This window comes from Lagenorhynchus albirostris, chromosome 15 (genome assembly GCF_949774975.1).
Source record: "Lagenorhynchus albirostris chromosome 15, mLagAlb1.1, whole genome shotgun sequence".
Lineage (NCBI taxonomy): Eukaryota > Metazoa > Chordata > Mammalia > Artiodactyla > Delphinidae > Lagenorhynchus > Lagenorhynchus albirostris.
The window spans coordinates 69,688,597-69,712,644 of NC_083109.1; positions in this window are offsets into that span (position 1 = coordinate 69,688,597).

Genomic DNA, 24,048 nt, shown 5'->3' on the forward strand with positions numbered 1-24,048 from the left:
TACCTCTAAATGTACTTAAAAAGGACTTGAGTTATCCCATCATGTCTTTCAGTAAGAATAATAAAAATGTTTGAAGACCCCAAAGTCAGACTATTCTTAGTTTTCCTCTCATTACTGCAGTGAATCCAGAGAAACTTCTGTTATATTAAGAAATGTATGTTGCCGGGAGTAGCAATGGAACCGCAGCATTAATAATAGCTTCTATTTAGTGAACACCTACTATATATCAGAGTCTTTGGACAAATTATATCTAATCATTGTCACCACCTATATGATATACAATGAAACTAATTTTGCATCTTGAAAAATAAGGGTCTAATAAGTTAAGTATTGTTAAAAATCAAATACTCAGTGGATGGGGTAATAGAATAAAACCCAGGTTGTGTCCAGATAAATATTTATTACATCACACCACACTGTCCAAACTGTGGAGTGAGGCTGTGTTCCCCATATGAAAGAATAAAATTATATTGACACTGGTGTTTCGTAGACATCAACTCATTATATCATCTTCTTAAAATTTTATAAAGTAAGTGTTATCACCTGAAATGTACAAGTAATTGAACTGAGTAAGGACCAGGAAGTTCTGGAGTCAAAAAGTAGATACAATTGGGATCCAAATTCATGAATATATGAAATAAAAGCTCATGTTTTATTTTTCAATTATTCCTATTGATTCCTTAAGAAAGTTGAAATCAAACTGGCTAAATAATCAGAGAAGTTTGGGTGCCAAGAAATTTATGCCATTGGATTAAAATGTAAGGGCATTTATCATATCAAGCAAAGAGATAACTAAAATGATTATTGATTCATCTTTAAAAGAACAGTCCCCTCTTTTAAAGACTTAAGGTCCCCATTTCTGAAATGTGAATATAGGACTTAAGGCCCTGAAAACTTCCTTCCAGCTCTAAAATCTTACAGTTCTATATGTCAATAGTTCCATCAAATAAACAGGATCGCTTTGAATTATGTTTGGCAGCAAGTGAGAGAGACTAAAAAAAGTAACTTAAAAAAATGGAAGTTTATCACTCTTATGTAAAATGGAAAAGAAGGGACTTCCCTGGTGGCACAGTGGTTAAGAATCTGCCTGCCAATGCAGGGGACACAGGTTCGAGCCCTGGTCCGGGAAGATCCCACATGCTGCAGAACAACAAAGCCAGTGTGCCACAACTACTAGAGCCTGCGAGCCACAGCTACTGAGCCCACGTGCCACAACTACTGAAGCCCACATGCCTAGAGCCTGTGCCCTGCAGCAAGAGAAGCCACTGCAGTGCGCACAGTAACGAAGAGTAGCCCCCGCTCACCGCAACTAGAGAAAGCCCTCGCGCAGCAACGGAGACCCAACACAGCCAAAAATAAATAAATAAATTTATATTTTAAAAAAACCCTCACATTCCTTTTCCTTAAAATGAAGATAATAATAACTACCTTCCCAGATTTTTGTGACAATGAGGATAAAATTTGTGACTCCCTATGCAGGTAGGTTTTTTGTTATAGATTTGACTCTTAGAATAAATGTTATGCGGTTTTACTCCATAAAGAAGTTTATCAACCTAGAAAGAGATAGTAAAAGATAGGACCCTTTTGGTTTCTAGCAATGGCAACGGTATCAGGGTTCTCCAGAGAAATGAAGCCAATAGGATAATTAATTAGTTAATTACAGGAATTGGCTCACGTGGTTATGGAGTTTGAGAAGTCCCATGATCTGCCATTTGCAAGCTGGAGATCCAGGAAAGCTCATGATGTAAGGCCTGGAATGGCAGGGAGGAGGAGGGCAGAGGCTAGGACTGGTGATGTAAGTCTCCACCTGAATCTGAAACCAGGAGCATCACTGTCCCAGGGCAGGAGAAGAGAAGATGGGTGTCTCAACTCAAGCAGAGAGAGAGAGCGACTTCACCCTTCCTCCACGTTTTATTCTATGTGGGCCCTCAGTGAATTGAATATTGCCCACCCACATTGGGAGGGCAATCTGCTTTACTCAGTTCACCAATTCAAATGGGAATCTCTTCTGGATACACCCTCACAGACACACCCAGAAATAATGTTTCACCAGCTATCAAGGCATCCCTTAGCCCAGTCAAGTTGTCGTAAAAAATTAACCATCACAGCAACCCAATTTAAATGGGCTTAAGCTTTCTAAAAGGGAAGTTAATTGATTAGCTATCATAATGATTTTGGGAATGGCTGGATTCAGTTGTTCAAATGATAATATGAGGGTTTTCTCTTTCTTCTCATATTGACTTACTTTACTCTCTGTGGGTATAATTTTCATCCATGGTCTCCTCTTCTGGTGGCAAAGATGACTTCAAGGGAAACTATCTTGCAGTTTTAATCCATTCTAGTAGAAAGAAAGTACCTCTTTCCCAATCCATCCTGGAAAGGTCCCTGGTGCACAGTGATATCTGAACCAACCACTGACTCTCCGTTAGCCAGAACAAACTTACTATGTCTGATTTATTAAACACCTGATGGTTTGAGATCGGCTTCCCACTTCAACAACAGGTGCTATAACCAGAGGAGATGCTAGACAAATAATGCAACAGGTTGAACACGGAAATGAGTTTCTATACCCTTTTATAAATTGAGGAATCTTAGACTCTAGAGAGAGAATCTATTTCTGCCTCTCATTTTATGTATGAGCAGGACTAAAAGGTTAAGTGACTTGCCCAGTGATATGGAGCTAGTTAGTGACAGATCTGGGGTAAAGCCCATTTCTTTTGACTCCAGTTCAGTGATTTTCCCACTATACAACTCTGACGTGTTTTTAAAGTATAACTAATCATACTATGATTTGTGATAAGGCTGACCAGTAGTTTCTTTCCCTTCTTTAAGCCATTGATACTTTTCTCTCAAGTTCTTTTCATTGTTTTTGATTTGGCCCATCACTTAGGCTGCAAAAAACATGGAGCAGAAATCTGCCCATGAAAAACGGTAGTGCTTTATTGAAACGCTTAGGAATAGTGTATTTGGGATTCTTATTTTTATTTCTTAGATACGTAGCTTTAAAATTCCTCCAGAAAAATGTATTTGTTCATGAGCATAAATTAAAATAATACATTTTTTCTCTTGAGAGTTGCAAATACATTGAAGAAAAACTAGCAAATACAGTGAAGCAATACAACATTCATAACCCCACTACCCAGGAGTGATCACTATTAATAGGTTGGTATATAATGATATTGTATAATGAATCATATTATAAATACTGTTCTGTAACTTGCTTTTTCACTTAACAATATGTTGCAAACATTTTTCAAGTCAGTAAATATAAAACTACATCACTAATTTGAATAGTTGTAGAACACTTCATTATTTGAATAAATCCTTATTTATGTAAACTATTCTTGTGTTGTAGACATTTCCTCTTTTTTCACTATGATGAACAATACAATGATAAGTGTCTTGTAATACATTTTTGGATAATAGTTCAACCAGGATCCTTCAGTTTTAAGGAACAGAAGTCAATCATGGCTAGCTTGAAGGGAGAAAGAATTTACTGGAATGATTGAGGTAAGTTACGAAATTGAATCACAAGCGAAATGACTAGACATCAGAAAGGAGATGTATCTGGGAAGCTCTGAAGACCCAAGTACCAGAAGCTAATGGAAAGTCTATCAGGTCCCTACCATGGACATGAATCAACTTCAACTATTTTCTGACCTTGAGTCACCTCCACTGAAGTCTGGGTAAGAGGGTCCATAAGGTTTACCTTGTTCCATGCCCACTATTTGGCCAAGAGAACACATGGCATCTTTATTTACAGTCCTACCAAAATCACAAAGAGAAAGAATCATTTCCCAAAGAAAAATCCAAGGGCTTCAATCAGAAAAAAGGGAATGGATGCTGGACAACTGAAAATGACACCATAAAACACTTGTCTGGATATTTCTTAGATTAAATTCTTAGAAATAAAAGTAATTACTTATGGGGCCAAAAACTTATTTCTTAAATCTTCTAAATAAGGCAAAAAAAGTTTTGGTAAATGAAAAGCTAATAAAGAGAAATTTATTATTCATAATAATAGCTTTATTAATAGATTGTTAGAAGAAATCCCAGGAGGCCTCTCTCAGTCTGCCTTTCACATTATATCTCAGAATTACCATCAAAGACAGAGGAAACATGAGTAGAATCATATACCAAAATTCATCACTTCGTGCTCTATGAAATATATAGCTAGCGCTTAAAGTAAGACATTCAAAAGAGAGGAGGGTGGATGCATCTATTCCTTTGGGAAAAAAAAAGAGGAGTAAATGGAAACTTTTCTTCTTTTTTTTTTTTTTTTGCGGTACGCGGGCCTCTCACTGCTGTGGCCTCCCCCGCTGCGGAGCACAGGCTCCGGACGCACGGGCCCAGCGGCCACGGCTCACGGGCCCAGCCGCTCCGCGGCACGTGGGATCCTCCCGGACCGGGGCACGAACCCGTGTCCCCTGCATCAGCAGGCAGACTCTCAACCACTGCGCCACCAGGGAAGCCCATAAATGGAAACTTTTGAACTCAGGTTCTTATGTTTAAATACAATCATATGAAACTCAAAGAGACAGTTTAGCATGATTTAGACCAAAGAACTTGGGTCCAAATGTTATCTAGTTTAGTTCAGCCTCTACCACTTTATAGCTTCTTCGTTTTAAACAAACATCTTAGTTTCAGTGTCCTCATGGGTAAAATATGTCTAGTATTAGTACCTACCCTATTAGGTTATTGTGAAGATTAAAGGAAATAATTTTTATACAGACACTTAGGAGAGTGGCTGGATTATATAGTAGGAATAGTATTCCTACCACTATCAGCAAATATTGGATTTGGAAAATTGTCCTAGAAAACTCATAACTATGAAGGAATTGCTGGGGTTTCCCTGGTGGCGCAGTGGTTGAGAGTCCGCCTGCCGATGCAGGGGACACGGATTCGTGCCCCGGTCCAGGAAGATCCCACATGCCGCGGAGGGGCTGGGCCCGTGAGCCATGGCCACTGAGCCTGCGCATCCGGAGCCTGTGCTCTGCAACGGGAGAGGCCACAACAGTGAGAAGCCCGCGTACCAAAAAAAAAAAAAAAAAAAAAAAAAAAGGAATTGCTGGATGTCCACATAACACTGTGGGATAAATCTCACCTTGTCCATCTTCTTCTGGTTGTTATTATGAGATACATTTTTAAGCCAATTATACATTTTTAAGCCAATCTCCTTCCTTGGCAGGTACTATACAACAGCCATCTTGATGACAGTTTGGAAATAGTCTTACTGCCTCATAACTGTATTTCATTTTAAATTATCTTTTACTTATTAAATATATCTTTTTATACAAGTACATGGGAAGGATGTGTGTATTTTCAAATAACATTTAAACAAATACCTATGTATCTATGACTTCACTTGAGAAATAGAATGTTAAACATTATCAGAACTATGAAAGTCATCCCTGTGTCCCTTTCTGATCACCTCTTTTTTTCCTTTTTAGAGGAAAATGCTCTTCAGGTTTTCTGTTATTCTTTCTCTGCTTTACTTTATAGATTTTCCACAGAGGTATGCATTCCCAAACACTGCTTTTGCCTGTTTTAGATAATATACAAAGAACCATAGGGAATGCATTCTTTTACAACTTAATTTTTATGCTTAAAATTATAATTTAAGATCTATGCATGCTGCTTTGCAATTCATTCACTCTGATTGCTGCGTAGCATTCTACTGTACAAATGCACCTTAATTTATAGATACATTCCTTTGAAGATGGGCACTTGGAATATTTATTCTTTTGTTATTACAAATGCTGCTGCTGTAGAGCGTTATTGAACTTGTCTCCCAGTACACATATGCAAAAGTTTCTCTAGAATGTACACCTACAAATGGAATTGCTCGGCCTTGACAGTATGCATGTTTAACTCTATCGTGTAAGGATAGACCCTTTCCTACGTGGGTGTAACAGTTTACACGCCCACTAGCCATGAACGAGAAGTCCTATTGTTCCACATCCTCAACATGCATGATAATATTAGACTTCTTTTTTCAATGTTGCCAGTCTCATGAGGTAGAACGTTATCTCAATAAATTTCCTGATTAATAATGATGTTAAAATAGTATATTTATGGGCTATTCATATTTCCTTCCCTTTCAAAGTTCATTTTTCTATTGTGTAGTTTTTTTCTTTTTCTATTTGATTTGTAGATGATGTGGATTCTTCCTTGGTTATTCATGTTGCAGAAATGTTTTCAGTTGTTGATTTATTTTTTCACTTTTTTTATGGTAGAGAACTGGTATTTGCAGACATGGAGAGGAACCTGTATCCACATAGCTTCTGAGACATAGTCTCCTGCAAGGTCCCTGTGTGGTCTGCTTTACTATCTGGACTCTTCTCTCACCATTTGTGTCTAAGCTTTCCCTCTCTCTCTCTGCAAAGAATGAATTGCAATTCTGAAAATCAGCCAACTTACCTGGAGCTTTTCACCCAAGGGTCAGGTCCTACTTCCTGTGCTTCCGTTATTGGCCCGGACCCTTTGTTATTGTACAATAACCCAGAGCCTGGCTCTACTTCTTGGCTGGCTTTGAGTATCCCAAGTCCCAAGTGTCTTGCTTGCTGAACTATAGATGAAGATGTCCATGGTCCAAACACATTTGTGTGAGTAATTTGGAAACTTCCAGGTGACCATGAACAACCAACAGCTTGGGCTCATAGCCCTCTAGTCTTCTTTGAAAGATAAATGAGCATCTCTACATCTCTTGCCATTGTCTAAGCCTCATCGGATCCACTTCCAAAACATGGTTAGATCTCGCAGACAGAATGGCTGAAAAATTCAAGTGGTTTATTAACTCTATAATGAGCCTACATATATTTCTCATTTTACACATGTAATGTCAATATATATACATGTGTGTGTATGGAGATATATATATATATATGTATGTGTGAGTATATAGCCTATATCTATATCTGTATCTATCTATATTCATGTAATTTCTGTCCTTGTTCCAGAATCCATTGCAATGTGGTGGGAATTATAGAAGATAAGGCCATTAGGGAATTACAGGTGATGGCTCTACTGATTAGGCACCATGTTGCTTCAGGATGGAGGCCTGACCTACAAACAACACTTTAGTGCCTAGATGTTGCTTAGAATTATAGCCAATTTAGATAAAATACCTAAAATCACAAAGTGATTTTAGAGCAGCAGGGGGAGAATGAAATCTGAGCTGTGGATCCAAGAGAGACCTCACTGGCTGTAGTTAAGTGATTAGTTAGAGACATGAGATTTTCTAAATTACCAAACTGGAAGAAACCATACAGTTCTAACCCGGCGTCTAGATTGCAGTTGTCATAAAGGAGTTCAGAGAAGAAAAGTGGTTAACATTAAGAGACGAAATTCAAGCCCAAGTCCATGAAGGTCTTAATTACTGTGATTTGCAGCTTTTTAATATTTGTATGTGCAGATAATAAAGAAAAGATCCTTTATTTCTTCTTTTTTTCACAGAATAAACACATGCACCATCTTTTTTTTAGGGTTCCACTTAATGACCAGCAGTATTGTTAATAGGACATAAACAATTAGACCTGGCATGAGGTCCCTTTGATTTTCTGAGCTTGGACCACACTCCCCTCATCTTCACTCTGACCCTCTTTTGCTCTCCTTAAGGCCTCATCTGAAAGCTACTTCCTCATGAAGGACTTTGTTAGAGCCCTTGGCCAGGGAGGTTCACTTGCTTTCACCCTCTAGTCATCATATATTTGCCCTCTCATAACCTTCATCAACCTTGTGATTACTAAATTATTGTTTGTTCTTCCTTTGCAAGTAGCAGAGATCAGGTCTGTTTTGCACACGACTGTATCCCCAGGACCTAGATCAGTGCCTGGAACATAGCAGGTGCTGAATTAACATGTGTTGAATAAAAGAATGGTAAATGAAGGATGAAGAGCAAGTTAGTGCCAAGACTAAATGTAGAAACTGAGTCTCCTGATTTCTAGGATGAGCACATTCTTTCCCACCCACTGGACTCAGTTCAGCCTTCTAGGCTCTACATAGGGATGCCCAGAGGATGCCGTCTTCATTCCCTCCCATGTGAATAGTTGCCCTTTCACAATGTTTTTCTAGGAAAATTTCCCAAGTATTCATTGTCTATATGGGGTCATGCCCTGTGCTTGGATTGAGGAACAAGGGGTGTGAATGCCACTCCTGAAGTGCTTATTATTTAAGGGGACAAGATAGGACACACACTGTAGAACCAGACTGCCTGGGTTCAAACCTCAATGCTCTCATTTCCTAGAGATCAGAACTTGGGCAAGTGATTTAACGTCTCTGTGCCTAAGTTTCCTTATCTTTAAAGTACAGATAATAGCAGTGTTCATCTCACAGAGTTGCCATGAGGATTAAACAGCTAATATTTGTAAAGCATTAGAATAATGCCTGCTCATGGTAAACACTATATAAGCATTAGATATTACTATTGTTTTTTGGTTTGTGTTTGTTTTTTTACCAATAAGTCATGGATAGAATTTTAATTCTGGGGAAGTGCTTTTTCTAGTACCATTTTCTTTCTTTCTTTCTTTTTTTGCATTAAAAAAATATTTTATTCAAGTATAGTTGATTTACAATGCTGTATTAATTTCTGCTGTACAGCAAAGTGGTTCAGTTATACATAGATATACATTCTTTTTCATATTCTTTTCCATTATGGTTATCACAGAATATTGAATATAGTTCCCTGTGCTATACAGTAGGACCTTGTTGTTTATCCATTCTATATGTAATATTTTGCTTCTGCTAATCCCAAACTCCCACTCCATCCCTCCCCCACTCCCCCTTCCCCTTGGCAACCACAAGTCTGTTCTCTATGACTCTGAGTGTGTTTTGTAGATAAGTTCCTTTGTGCCATATTTTAGATTCCACATAGAAGCGGTTTCATATGGTATTTGTCTTTCTCCTTCTGACTTAGCTCACTTAGTATGATCATCTCGAGGTCCATCCATGTTGCTGCAAATGGCATTGTTTCATTCTTTTTTATGGCCGAGTAGTATGCCATTGTTTCCATGTCTTGGCCATTGTGACTAGTCCGGCACCATTTTCTTACCTTTTTGTGGGGAGTTAAGGAAACAACAGCTGCTGTAGTTGGTTAAGTCATGTCTGTCTGTCTCCATACCTATTGACTGTGTGATTTGGGGCAGGTTCTTTAACCTCTCTAAACCTTACTTTCCTCACCAGCAATATGGGAACAGTAATAACAGTAAGAATACCTACCTCATAGGCTGTCGTAAGAGTTAAAACAGAAGGGAAATCACCCAATGCTTCCTGATACGTGGGAAGAGCTCCAGAAATGGTAGCTATCTACAGCAGTGGTACCCCAAGAAATAGGCATAATTTCCAGCTGCTGGGTTAATAGTCCCACTATTAGTCCTTCCTCCAGGAGGTGACCTTTGGTGGAAAAGCAGTGCTCCTTCTTGATGTTAAAAGGATATACCCATAAATTCAGTACTAACGCTGCTTCTATAGGTAACAAAGCTTAGCTGGTTTCCTGTCGATCTAACTTTTCAACAGATGTTAAAAATTAGTTGAGCACGTTACAAGACATTTCATTAGGTGTCATGGGGGAAATAGTGATGAATTTGACTTCCCTCCTTCAAGTCAGTTAAAAGGAAAAAGGGACTCAAAGTAATCAGAGGTCAAAAGAGGGTAAAATGGAAAACCTCTTTCTGGACATTTTCTATAATTGGAATCATACAATGTGTGTGTGTGTGTGTGTGTGTGTATGTGTGTGTCACTTAGCATTATGTTTTCAAGGTTCTTGCAGGTTGTTGCACGTATCAGTATTATGTTCCTTTTTACTGCTGAATAGTATTTTGTTGTCCGGACATACCATGGGTCTGTGTGTGGGAGGGAGATTAACTCTAAACAGGCATGAGGAATGTTATTGGGATGATAAAACTGTTTTAAAGTTGGATTATGGTGTTGATTTCACAACTCAGTAAGTTTTTAAAAACCATTAAATTACAAAAAACTCCAATTAATTTTATGGTATGTAAACCATGTCTCAATAAAATTGTTAATAAAAAATTAAGCCCAAAGAGAACTCAGAGTGGGAAAATCTTTTCTGCCTTTGGGTATTAAGAAAGGCTTCCTGGAAGAGGTGTCATGGGTGATGAGTTTGATAAATCATATTGGTACAAGTGTTAGATAATGTCGATGAATGACGGCTATGAGCCCATAATATATTATCTCACTTAATTCCCAGAAAGACACAATTTTACAGAAGAGGTGGCCTACAACTAGATGTCAAGTGACTTGCTTAAGGTCACCCAACGAGCATGTGGGGGAATGTAGCCCAGAGGCCACATCTCTCCAGCATCAGAGCCCATTCCTCTCACCACTGTAGAATCCTGCATCTGGCTTCAGCTCCTAAATCTCTGGCTGGGAATATGAGGATGCAGAGGTTTTGCAAACAATCTGTCATCATCTGGTTTGCTGAAAGGCGACCTAATTTGCCACTATCTTACCGAATTCAAACCTCACGGAGAGGCAACATAATAAAAACACCCTCCTAATCGTGCGCTGTTTAAGACAAATGAATTGCTCAGCTATGAAATCAGAATTGCGCTCTCAAAGTGCAGGAGAGCTGAAGAACATCGTGCTATTATGTTGATTTCAATTACATCTTCACCTTCAGCCTGATGATGTGACATTATACTCCTCAGTCACTGGCTGCGGAAGCTCCCGTCCTTTTGTTTCTCCCATTAAATGTGAGCCTTGTTGTACTCCATTGATCTCTGCAAATATTCTGCTGTTTATAACTTTGATAATCTCTGTGTAATCTGCAGGAGTAATTGGATTCCTACAAACACGGCTGAATTTTCAACATCCCTGAGGTGGGGAAAAACTGGGGAAGCTGAGGCTGTGAAAGTCTGCCCCCCCCTCAAATGTAGACACCTCTTTTGTTCTCTAGTTAAAATTGACCTTTTCTCTCAGGTTTGAAAGGTTATGTCCTAATAAGTTCAGACACTGTAACAGAAAGGATGTGGTTCCTTTATACGAAGCAAGACTGTAAAAGTTACAGCTTGCTGGCCCCTTAGATTCCATCACTGTCTTGACTGGTGATTATTTCATTCAAGAAAATAAGGATGAAGGGGTTCTCGTAGGTTAAAAAAAATTACTCTTTTCTGCAAGCGTGCACATGCACACATACCACACACACATTTCGGAGCGTACAGTTTATGCTACTTTTGTACAATAGCTTTCACTCTTTTCCATCAACAAAATAATGTGGAAGGGAAAAGAACCTTGCTGCCTTGTTATCTCCATTCTGCCACTTTTTATCTGGGTAATTTGGGCAAAGTAACCTCTCTGAGCCTTCGTTTCCCCATACTTAAAATGTACATTATAGAGTTGTTGTGAGGATACAATAGTAAATTTGTAAAATTCTTTGAACATTGGCACAGAGTAAGCATTCAAGTTTGTTAACTAAACTACATAAAAGGAGAAAAATGACACACAGATACTATCTTGCCAAAGCTTAGGGGATGGGGGGGCACTTTTAGATTATTCTCAGAAAAGTAATACCTTGGAAAGAAGGGAGTCACATCAAGGAGAATGATCTCTGGGCCTGAGTGACAGAGAGTCTATAGTGCCAGTGAGAGCTTATAAACTACAGCATCCGTAACAGCCGAGACTCCACCTGTAAGACCCAAGAGCGTTCAACGACAGTGTCCGGTTGTGAATGGATTTTTATTCTTTTTAAGGAAGTGAAGGGGGTTGTTTTACAATTTGTTCTTATCACAGCAATATTTTTCAGATTAAAAAAAACATGGTGATGTTTCAACACTAAGAAATTATTGAAAATAATGAAAGTAAATTCATTTAACAGAAATAACTAAAATAGTAACTCTTCAAGCATTGCTACAGAAAGATGCTAATGATATATTGTTGAATCCAGTTTTGAAAAAAAAGCCAATGTATTTAGGAAAGTGGATGGATGGATGTAAGACAAGTCATAGTTTTCTTTGTGTTGTAAGATTAGGGGTGTTTTTTTTCTTCCTTTGTTTTTCCCCTTCTTGATATATTTTTTGTTGTTTCTCCTATCACTCTTCAATCTTTATGTAAAAGCTTCTGTCCCATTTAAGTTCACACCAACTGCTGTGTCATCCTCTCCACCGCCACCCACACTGCCATCTCACCTTTAGACATTCCCTAAGGTGAATAAACACATTGGTGCCTCAGTCATGGTCTTCAGCTCCACCCCAATTATTACCATTACTCTGAGACTCCACATGCCAAGGAAGCCCCAAGCCACCATCATGACTTCACAGGGATTTGACTTCCTTTAAGTCAATGAGGAAGTCTTCCGTGTCCCTTCACCTCAGCTAGCCATCTCCACCCAAGGCCACTCCCTGCACTGTCACCATTAGAATCTGCCCCTCTCTGAAATCATGAGCATTACCTTCTCTATCTCCAACTATCATGGGATATATATGCTTGAATGTCTTACAGATACCTCCAACTCAAAACGATTGAAACTAAGAGGAATCAAATGAACAGCCATTGATTTAAACTTTAATTGCATTTGCTGATAGCAGAACACTGGGGCTCCCTCACCTGTGAGACATTTTAGTACCGACAGACTCACACCAGGGTATGGGACCCAAGCATCAGTAGTTCTCCCTTGATCAAGGCATTTTATTAACCTGTGAGATGGTCACATTCCCAGGTTAGTGGCTAAGCTGGGGGTTGTGCATCACCGTATGCACATGTTTTGCGGGGACACATCTCTTTCTACTGTTGTCGGTCTTCTCGCCCACCAGCTCCAGGGTGTAAGCTGTCAGGTGCCCAAGAATGGCTGCAGGGAAACCAGATGTGGATGAAGACAGGTGCTGGGCATGTGGCCCTCCCACAGAAGGAGGTCATGCGGCTCAGCTCATGAAGCGCGAGGGCTACTCTGCTTCCCAGGCCTATAGTAGTTTCAATGGCTCCATTTTCCAAACCTGGTGTTTGTGGGTTTTGCTCTGATTGGCCCAGCTCAATTCTCCAGCTGGCCTGGAAGTCTAAAGATGCCGGTTCTCAGTCCCACCCACCGATTCCCACGCTCCAACACTTCACTGGCCAGAAAGAAGCCTTTGTAATACTTAGATTAGTCATTGGTGCCCACTTGACCATGATCAGTCGTTGGGGTCTCAAAATATATATGGTAGGAACTCTGTCACCCTAATGACTAGATTCTCTTTTTGAAGGAACTTTAACTTTCTACTTGACTCTAGCATGGTAGCAATAAATATGTTTTGATGGAAAACTTTGCCTTGTGTGGAACATGCCACACCAGCCTGGGAGATACGGTCTCCTCCATGTATGTGTGGTGGCACACAGCCTTCTTGAGTCCTTACAAACTGAGACCCACAAAGTTAAAGGCAGTTTCACAGAGAGATGCTCTCATCCAAGTTCTCTCCCACAAATCCTTTTTGTTAGAGACAGTTCATCCATTAGCAATCACAGTTTAGAGAGGCAGAAGTACACAGAACTCTGAGGTTGAATTACATGCAAAAGGATGATTTTATTTCCTCTTCCAGAATATAGATTTTTAAAAATCCAACTATTTTTGCATCAATAGGAAAATCACGCAAGGAGTTAACCTCATAGAGCTTGGCATCCTAATGTATTTGGAAGAACGCTGACATTTCTTCTTCAAATTCTAGGAATTTTATACATCTTATTTGGGAATTTAACATACTTATCAACTCAGTGGACATATGAAGGAGAAGTGGCTGTTGCATATGGCCAAATAGAAGATGACTTGACTGGTGGAATACCTATGCCTGTCTCCACAAAATTTACATATTTAATAGAATATGTTCACTGTGGAAAATAAAGTATATTTACCCCACAGGTAGAACCTCTATCAATATTCAGTATATTTCCCTCTAGTGTCTAGCCTTCCTCTCTCTATGTGCAGATACAGATATAACAGATGTAAGTATCTGTATCTCTATACAGATAGATAGATACTGGGTTGGCCAAGATGTTACAGAAAAACCCAAACGAACGTTTTGGCCAACACAATAGTAGCTACCTTGAGTAGGTACAAACTGGAACTACATATGTATACATACACACACACACTTTTTGTTTTTTATAAAATTAAGGTTATGGAATATACAATATATCCTGGCTTTCATTCAGATTATTTTGCTTAATGAAATACCATATGCATTATCTTGTGTCACGAAGTAGTCTCTACAACATGATTTTAATGGCTGTATAATATTTCATTGTATGTCCATACCATAATTTATTCACAAATCTCTTACTGTGAATATTTATATTTAAAAAAAAATCACTATTGTAAATAATGCTGTGATAATATCACATGTACATTTCTGAATATTTCCTTTGGATAAATTCCTGCAAGCAGAATTACTAGGGGAGAGAATATAAACACTTTCATAAGCCTTTTTTTTTTTTTTTTTTTTTTTTTTTTGCTGTACGCGGGCCTTGCACTGTTGTGGCCTCTCCCGCTGCGGAGCACAGGCTCTGGACGCGCAGGCTCAGCGGCCATGGCTCACGGGCCCAGCCGCTCCACGGCACGTGGGATCTTCCCGGACCGGGGCACGAACCCGTGTCCCCTGCATCGGCAGGCAGACTCTCAACCACTGCGCCACCAGGGAAGCCCTCATAAGCCTTTTGATATGTCTTGCCAAATTACCCTCAAGAAAGGATAAGTCAGTTTATTCTCCTACCATCAGTGAACGTATTATCTCACTCTTGACAACAAGAGGCATTCCATATACAATTTTACTCTTTGTCAATTTGATAGATGAATAATGGCATTTTGTTGTTGTTTTAATTTGCATGTATTTGGTTGCAAAATAAGATGATTCTTTTAGCCTTATATTATCCATATGTATTTCTTCATTTGTGAACAATTAATTTATGCTCCTTTTCTATTGTATATTCCTCATTTCTTTCTTTACGGATCCACTAAAGTTATTTAAATATCAAATATATTAGCTTTGGGTGATAAGAATGTGCATAGAAAACATGCTAGTAGAATAAATCCCAAACCATCAGTAATCATTATTCTATCTCTGGGCATTAGGGTTAGTGGTAAGAAGGAAGCTAGTTTTTCTGTTTGCCTCTCTCTCCTGACTCATCTCCACCCTTTCCTGTCCTATTCTGTGCCTCAGGAGGTTGGCCTCTACACGCTGGATTCTTAGGACTCCTTTGCCCTTTATTTTCCAGTTGGTTTCGGCTAATGGGCGTCAGCGACATTATATCAGAGGTCAGGAGGAGAGAGGGGAAGGGGTGTGTGTCCTCCCCCACTCCCTGCCTGCCTTGCTGTGGTTCTGGCAGAGCCTGCCATCCCTCTGTGGTCACAGCTTCTGTCTGACAGATGGCTGTGATTCCACAGGTCCAACTGTTGATCTAGAAACTCTTTCCGGGCCACTTTCAACCTGGGCATCAAGAGCTTCTTGCTGCTGGTGGGACTTAGTATTTCACCACCCCTTGTTGATTTCCTTTTCCCTGCCCACACCTCTTCCTACTGCACCTTCATTTAACTCTCTCTAGTTAAACCCCTCGAGCAGGTCTTCTGCTTCCTGCCAACACTCTGTCTCATACAGGAGGTGATTAACTTTTCATTCTAGATACTTCTGTACTGTTTATTGATTTCATTTTTTCACAATAATCATGTACTCACTTTATGGTTAACTAAAATTCCTTTTTTTCCCTGGCCACTTGGATTTGCTCTTCTGTGATTTGATAGGCATTGTCAATATTTCTATTATTACTGGCCTCTTTATTTCAACATGTAAGAGCTCATGGACTGTTATAGATTTTTAGCCATTTCATATCATCTCTATTAAAAATGTCCCTCAAATCTATATTTGTCTTTTGACTCTGTTTAAAATATGTTTTGACATATAAACATCATAAAATTATATTCAGTCACATTGCCTATATATCTTTCCGTAGTCTCTGTGTATCCTGTCCCAATTCATAAGGCTTTATTATCTTAAGAATTTGTAAGTGTAGTCTCTTCAATTGTTTTCTAATATTTTAATTTAGATTTTATTTATAAGTCGGTTGATTTTCCAGTTGATGGAGAGTTTTTTGCTATTTTGAATAATATTGTTAAGAATATTCCTGTACAGTCTTGGCAGGGATATGGAATTTATTTTTTTTATGTGATGTGAGGTCGGGGTTCAGACTCATTCACAGTCAGAAAATTTAAATCAATGTAACAACAAAATATCCTTCTGCTCTCAAGAGTTTGGAAAAAAAATTGGAAAATTTAACACTTATTCCTGGTGGGCATAAGGGGAAAATTCTTGTCTCAAAAGTTACTGAAGGAAGTATAAATTTTTACAGTCCTTTTAGAAAGTAAAATGGCAATGTCTCTTAAAATTAAAAGTACACATGCTATTCAACCTAGCAATTCCACTTCTGGAAATACAACCCTTAGTATTAAAAACATCAATACATTAGGACACATATACCAGGATGTTTATAGCAACATTGCATGGTGTGGCAAAAGTAAGTGCCAATGACAAAAAAGAGTTGAAAAATCTATATATTAGAATATTTTGCAGCTGCTTAAAAGAATGAATTATAGCTATAAGAGTTAGAAGAATTTCTACGAGGTATTGTTGAGTAAGAAACAAAAGGCAAAGAGATGTGTTTCCTATGACACTATTTTTATTAAGCTAATAATGACAAAAAAGGTGTGTGTGTGTGTGCGCATGTGTGTGTGTAAGTTTGCAAATAGTTACATGAAATAGAGAAAGAGAAGAATTTACAGCTGTTTTGTTAGCACAGGTTACCTGGTTATGGGATTTTTGGAGTGGGCCCCCCAAAAATCATTGTAATAGATGAATAGAACTCCCCACTTATGATATGATCCCTTTTTGGTTTGTTACATATATCTGCATATATATGCATAAATAAATTAGTAAAAAGATTATATTTATATCTATTGACTCATAAGGTTGTCAAGCACAAAATCCAAGTTGCATAGTAATGCATAAATAAAGAGCAAAGAAAACCCCTTATATGCATACATAAGGTGATGTATAGTTGTATGACTTAGAAGAAGAGTTGCGTACATTCTATCACGTTGAGGGGTTGGGGGGTAATGGGGAGAAAAAAACATAGGAAGTGGGAAAACGGAAATGCTGGATTTTCATAGATACAATTTTATATTGTATTATTTCAATCAACGTATTTTTGTAATCTGAAAATTTTAATATAATTTTTTTTAAATAGGAAAAATAAAAAAAGGGGAAGCTGTCCTATCATAGGACTATGTCTCAGGGGTGTAGGAAGGTAGATATTAACACTGTCCAAAGGAAACTGGAAAGATCTCAGAGAGGAGGCTATCTGAAACAGACCTTGGAAGAAGAGAGCAAATTCCTCAGGTAGAGAAGTAAGACATTCCAGGTAAAGCATAGAGCATGAGCAAGGGCACAGAGATGTTAAGAAGTTCCTTGGAAATTAAATGAGGCTGGAGAGAAAGAAGTAAGTTGGGACTGTATCATAGCATACTGAGAGCTTGGGATTTTATACTACAGCTCAGGGTATCTCAGCACCATTGACATTTTGGGCCAGATGAGTCTGTTTTAGGAGGCTGTCCTGTGCATTGTAGGATGTTTAGCAACATCCTAGATGTCTATTCATTAGATGGCAGTAGCAACCCCCCGCCTCCAGTTGTGAAAACAAATCTCCAGATGTTGTTAAATGTTATCTTGGGGACAAAATACCCGCCTCTACTCCCTTGAGAGCCACTGTTATAGCTGATAGGAAGTAAACAGTTTTTAAAGTACTGATTCTTAGAATAACCTTTCTGGTAGAAGACAGATTGGAGAGGGAGAGACTAGAAGCAGAGATGACTAAGGAGGCTGCTGCAGTGGTCCAGGTGAGAAGGGAAGACAGCCTGGATTGGGGCAGTTGCTACACACTGGGAGGATGCTCTTCCTCCTAAACTCATCTCTTATCTATTGCCTCTTCTTCATCCCTACTGCTGCTGTCGTGGTTCAGATCACGCTCGTTATTTCTTACCTTGTCTACCTGCCTCCAGTCTCTCCCCTTCCTTCAAACCATTCTTCATGTTGCTGCCAGAAGGAACTTTCTTAAAAGCAAGCCATGCTCATTTTCAGCTTAAGAACATGTTCATTTTCAGCTTAGGAACCTACAGATGGCCCTACCATTGGCAGGTAGGATCAAAAACAGATCTCTGTGTGGAGAACAAGACCCTTCTTGAGCTGGGCGCTGCCTACTTCCCTTGTCTCCTGCCAATTTCTAGGTCATATCTCATGATGAGTGAGTTGCAATCTCTTGAATGTATCTTACCTTACCTTCCTGAAAGACCTCTTTTCAACCTTTGTTTTTCTCCTCCCTCTCATCTGTCAGGACTCACCTCAAATGTTACCTTCTCTGCAAAGCCTTTTTTGCCCTGCCTAGGGTAGTGTTGAAGATTCCTTTTCTGGTTTTCAATCCTATCTTGCTTATCATGCTGTATCATAATGCCCTGATAGTCTGTCCATCTACTCCACTTGTCTGTGAGTTTTTCAAGATGAAAGTTTGCTTTCTGACTCATTTTTCAAACTCAGTGTCTGGGACATACTCAGCACTTAAATATTTTTTTTTTGGAAAAAGAAGGAAAGGAGGAAAAAGAAGGATTCTCTAGAACAGACTAGCACAAGCAGCACTGTGGCTATAGTAACTTAGAAATTATACAAGCAATTTTAAAAAGAGAGACCTGGAAAGGTAGAATCTCTCAAAAAATGAAATTAATCAGTAAACTTATGGAAGAAATATTTCAAGAATAGGGCAGAGTCAGTGGTAGAAGGAAGGGAGCTCTTGGGTTGTAGGATGTCTTATCTCAAAAGTCACAAAACGGTGACTGAATTTGGCCTTTGGTATATTTTCTTTAGCCCCAAATCATTGCTGTATCAATGTAAACAAATGAAAATAAATAATATCATAGAAATATTGATTTCTGCCTTCTCGATGTGGATGGCTGAATAAGAAACAAAGAGTTGATCACATCAAGTAGACTTGAGAAGGCTGCCTCACAGCTGGACTGCAGGTCCATGGGCAGACGGGGGTCAGACACTCCCAGTACGGCAATGCAGGGTTTATGGAGACAAACTAATTGTAGACACCACCTGCAGGTGGAGGTAGAAGTTTTATTGCCCTGAATGCCTGGGTAAGGTGGTCGGACATGCAGTTAATTGAGACTGGGGACAGCAGGGGACTGGTGCTCAAAGGAGAGTGCCCCAGAAGCTGGAATTTCTCCAAAGCAGTGGAATCTCTTCACATCCACACTGAGGAGCCCTCTTCTCCAGAGCTCTGGCTCACCCAGAGAAGCTGCTGGGATCATATCATAAGGGAGCCCGTGAAGGGTCTGTAACATGCTGGCCACTGAGTACGAACTGTGCTCTAAGATAGCAAACGTCCGCTTAGGTGCCTCATGCACAGTGTTTTATGAATTAAAGAGAAGAACAATAATGGCACTTCACTCTCAATTCCCTGAGAAAAACTAATCAGCAACCAAACCTGGAATCGATTTTTTTTTTTTTTTGCTAGTTCAATACTTAACGTTACATGTTAAGCAACAGGATTATACAATTCACTAGTCCTTCACTTACAGGGAATTAAGCAATAAAAATCCATTCTCCTCCCAAATGCCAGGAGCCAAGGCTGTGCACTAGTAAGTGAGTGAACCGATCAAGTGATTCAGTCAGCACATTGATTTCTTCTTTTTCCAAATACCTATTTCTTTGCTATATGTGGAGACTCCTTAATAGACTCCAAGAGCTGTTTCTTCTTACCTTCTGTAATTCTTTGCCTTCTTTTCTTCTCTCCCCAAGCCTGAGGCTCAGGAACCTACGGGTGTCCGTGTTATTAAAACTTTTGGAAACAAGTGCAACGTTGCCAGAGATATCTTGTGTCAGGGCATTCGCCAGCAGAGTTTATAAAATCAAACATGTAGATGCCAAAGGGAGCTTCATTTGGTCTTCACAACACCCTTGTGAAATATACACTGTTCTTTCATAATAATAACGTGGTGCATGTTGATAGAGGAGGAGGATGAGTCACATGGAGGTTGTCAGCATCCTAAGGTCACCCAGGTAGTGGGTGGCCAAGCTAGGATTTGAGCTAAATGCTCTGGCTCTGGTCCTTGACCTTAATTTTACACTATGCTTCCTCTCTGATCTTTACATATTCACATGGTGTTCTCTAGAAAGGTTTGCTGCTTTTGGTTAATTCCCACCCATCATTATTTATCTATTAAGAAAATGATACATGGTAGGTGCTCAGTGATCACTTGTTGCATGACTTCATTGAGAGTATTTTGCTGCCCTAATAGGTTCTAATGATCGGCATCCTGTGTAGTACAGACAGAATGGAGCAGATGTGAAGAATGGGAAACGATGGCACTCAACAGCCTCCGAGACCACCGTTTATAAACTGCTGGTGTTTTATAGAGCTCTAGAAAGGCCTTATGCATCCTCCAGGACTTGACAGGGAAAGGCTCCCCTTGCACTGAAGGCTCTATGGAGACAGGTCAAGCAGCACCTTTACATTCTGCCCAATTCCTAGAAACTCCTTGTCCAAGAACCAGGATCAAGGGTTGGATTGGAAGGACAGTTACCTCCTAAGTAAGTTCCATCATGAGGCTCTTAGGCCACCCCATCCTCATAGGACAGGAGAGAGGGAGAGACTTATTTAAAAGACTTCAGAGTCTTCTTGAGCCAATCATGAAGGCCTCATTTGCCTGCATTATTGGTTTTTAGCTGTGTCAGTGGAGTCCTAGGTGGGCTGCAGAGGTACCTTAGGTGGCCAGGTAAAGGGGCTAAGGAGAAACATAAGCAGTTAGTATTTTCTTATCTGCTAATGAACTTGTATTACATTCATTACTCTGATAATAAACAAAAAATAAAAACAAAACAGATATAAACAAAAATACCCAGCTCTACCATGATCAACCCCAAACACACCAATATTAACAACTACTTTTCTTTAAATAACAATGTGCCAGGTGTTGGGCTAAATATTTATAAGTGTTATGTCAGCAATCCTCCCAGATCCCTTAGGGGAAGTACAATTTTGCTCCTATTGTATTTTGCTATATTGACTATATGTCTGTATTTTACTGAGGAGTCACCCAAGTCCACACAGCCAGTAGTTGGCAGAATCAGGGTCTGAACCCAAGTCTGTCTGTCTCCCAGCACCATGATGTTAGCCACCTTGGTGCACGGCTGGGACTCCCTGAACTTTGTCCTGCTACCTCCTGTTGATGCTAGCCTCCTCCGTGCAGCTCCTCCCTGCACCATAAATGAATTTTGATATGGAATTTCTGTTTCCTCAGGTGCCAGCCACTATTGCATCTATGAGTATAGCCTTGTCATGCCCTGCATTGCAGTGCTGAATTGAGGGATAAGGCACAGTTTTTCTCTTCACCCATAGGAGAGAAAAGTTGAGGCTGCAGAGTTTTCTCAATGAAAGACTGTCTTTGGCTGCTAGAATACCTTTTTCTCTGTACCCTCACATGGACATTTGATTGGTTGACTTCTTTTTTACTATTAAAGATTTTGCCTCCTCCAGAATAAATGTAATTACACACACACACACACACACACACACACCCCACACTTGCATGCACACACGTGTATCTGGCACAGGGTGTGACTCATTAAATAGCTGCTGGATGAGTGAATGAGTGAATAAATGATTAAGTGTGCACAGTGAACATACAGATAATTCTCATTGATCTTTCCTTATAAAGAGCCAACTTCTGGCATTTATAAAAATGGGTAAATTTGCAACAAATGAAGTTTGGGCCAGGTTGCAAGAAAGTTCATGAGTCTGGGAAAGAAAATGTTGACAGAGTAAACTTCATAAAGGCTTTCTCTAGAAAACACAACAAAAACAAAAAAGCATGTGGAGTGGTTGAATGCTTACCTTGCTTGGAGGGGCGAGATGGAGTAGGCTAGCACAGCAGTTCCCCATCTTGAGTATGCAAGAGGTTAAAATGCAGATTTCCAAGCACTGCTTCCAGAAATTCTGATTTGGGGTCTGACTCAGGATTTTTCTTTTAATTTAGCAATCTTATATATTCCATTTAATATATGTCATGTACTGTTCTAAGTGCTTACACAAACTGACTCATTTAGTTTTCATAACAGCCCTGAAAAGTAAATGCTCCTATTATCATCCTAGAATGTGCTCAAGATCAACTGGATATAGGAACCAGGACTGAAAACAAGCAGGAGTTGTACTGTGGTTGTGATGCATTGTTGTTGCTTTCTGGGTCACAGTACCAGGACACTTCCAGAAGTTCCTTCAAATCTGGTTTAAATCAGCTTATAAGCAGAATATTTTATAAGGGAATAAGTGCTGGGCAAAGATGAATTCTCTCTTTGCCCAAAAATCTTGGTAGACTCCACTTCTCCACAGACACTGATAATCATTGCATCATGTGACCATTGTCTATGGGTGCAATGCCTCCTTACTGTGAGCGTCTTGAGGGCAGAGAAACCTTCAATTTACGTTTAAATCCACCCACTCTGTCATCTTCCCACACTTAAGACTGTGCCTGGCACATAGTAGGTAGTCAATAACTTGAATAAATGAATGCATTCAGTCTTCATCATAATCCTGTTAAAGAATTGCCTATTAGATATCAGCAATTTGCACTGTATTAGTTTCCTATTGCTGCGGTAACAAATTACCACAAATTTGGTGGCTTCAAACAATGCAAATTTATTATCTTAAAATTCTGGGCTAAAATCAAGGTGTTGGCAGAGTTGTGTTTCCTTGCCTTTGCAGCTTCTAGAGGCTGTTGGATTCCCGAGCTGATGGACCTCTTCCATCTTCCACCTTCAGTGCCAATAATCACATCACTCCAACCTCTGTTTCCATTCTCACATCTCCTTTTCTGACTCCGATTCTCTCCCCATTGGGGTGGTGTCAGGGCTTACACCATTGCCCAGCAGTGAGGCCACACCCTGTGGTGTCAGTGGTGAACACTGGGAAGCAACAACAAGGCACATCTGCCCCTCTCAGCCAGGGAGGTACCAGCAGAAGTTGAGTCCATCCCCCACTTGGCTATCCACAGAGATTCAGTGAGGAACTTGGACTTCTACCCCCACCCAGCAGTAAGGAGGTGGTGAGCCCCTTCCCCTGCTGAAGCAGTGTCACAGAAAGCCAGCTGATGCAGAAAGTCCAAATAAGATGTAGAGACTCTCATAACATAATACCCAAAATGTCCAGGTTTCAATGAAAATCACTCATGACTCTAAGAACCAAGAAAATTTCAACTTAAATGAAAAAAGACAATCAATCATGCCAGTATGAAAATGACAAAGAGGTTAGAATTATCTGAGAAAGATTTTAAAGTAGTTGTCACAAAAAAATGCTTCAATGAGCAATTGCAAACATATCATGAACACACACGCACACAAAAGAAACTTTCAGCAAAGAAACAGATGCTCTAAAGTAGAACTAAAAGGAAATTTTAGATCTGAAAAATAGAGTAATTGAACTAAAAAGCCCAATGAATGGACTCAACAGCAGAATGGAGAGGAAAAAAGAATCAGTGAACTGGAAGACAGAACAAGAGAAATGACCAAATCTAAGTCACAGAGAAAAATGACTAAACAAAATGAACAGGTCCTCAAGGGCTAGTAGGGCTTTAACAAAGGTTCTAATATATGTCATGAAAGTCCCAGAAGAAGAGGAGAAGAAGATGGGGCCAAAGAAGCACTTGAAGAAATAATGGCTGAAAACTTCCTATTTTTGGCAAAAGGTATGAACCTATAGATTCAAAATGCTGATTTGTGAATTCCAAATAGGATAAATCCAAAGGAATCACACCAAGAAAAATCACAAAGTTCTGAATGCTAAAAGCAAAGGAAAAATATTGACAGCAGCCAGAGAGAAATGCCTCCTTATTCTATAGGAGAAAATAATTTGAATCACAGAGGATTTCTCATCAGACAGGGAGAACAGAAGGAAGTGGCACAACATTGTCTTTCAAGCTGAAAGAAAATAATTGTCAACTCAAAATTTTAACTAGTGAAACTGTCATTC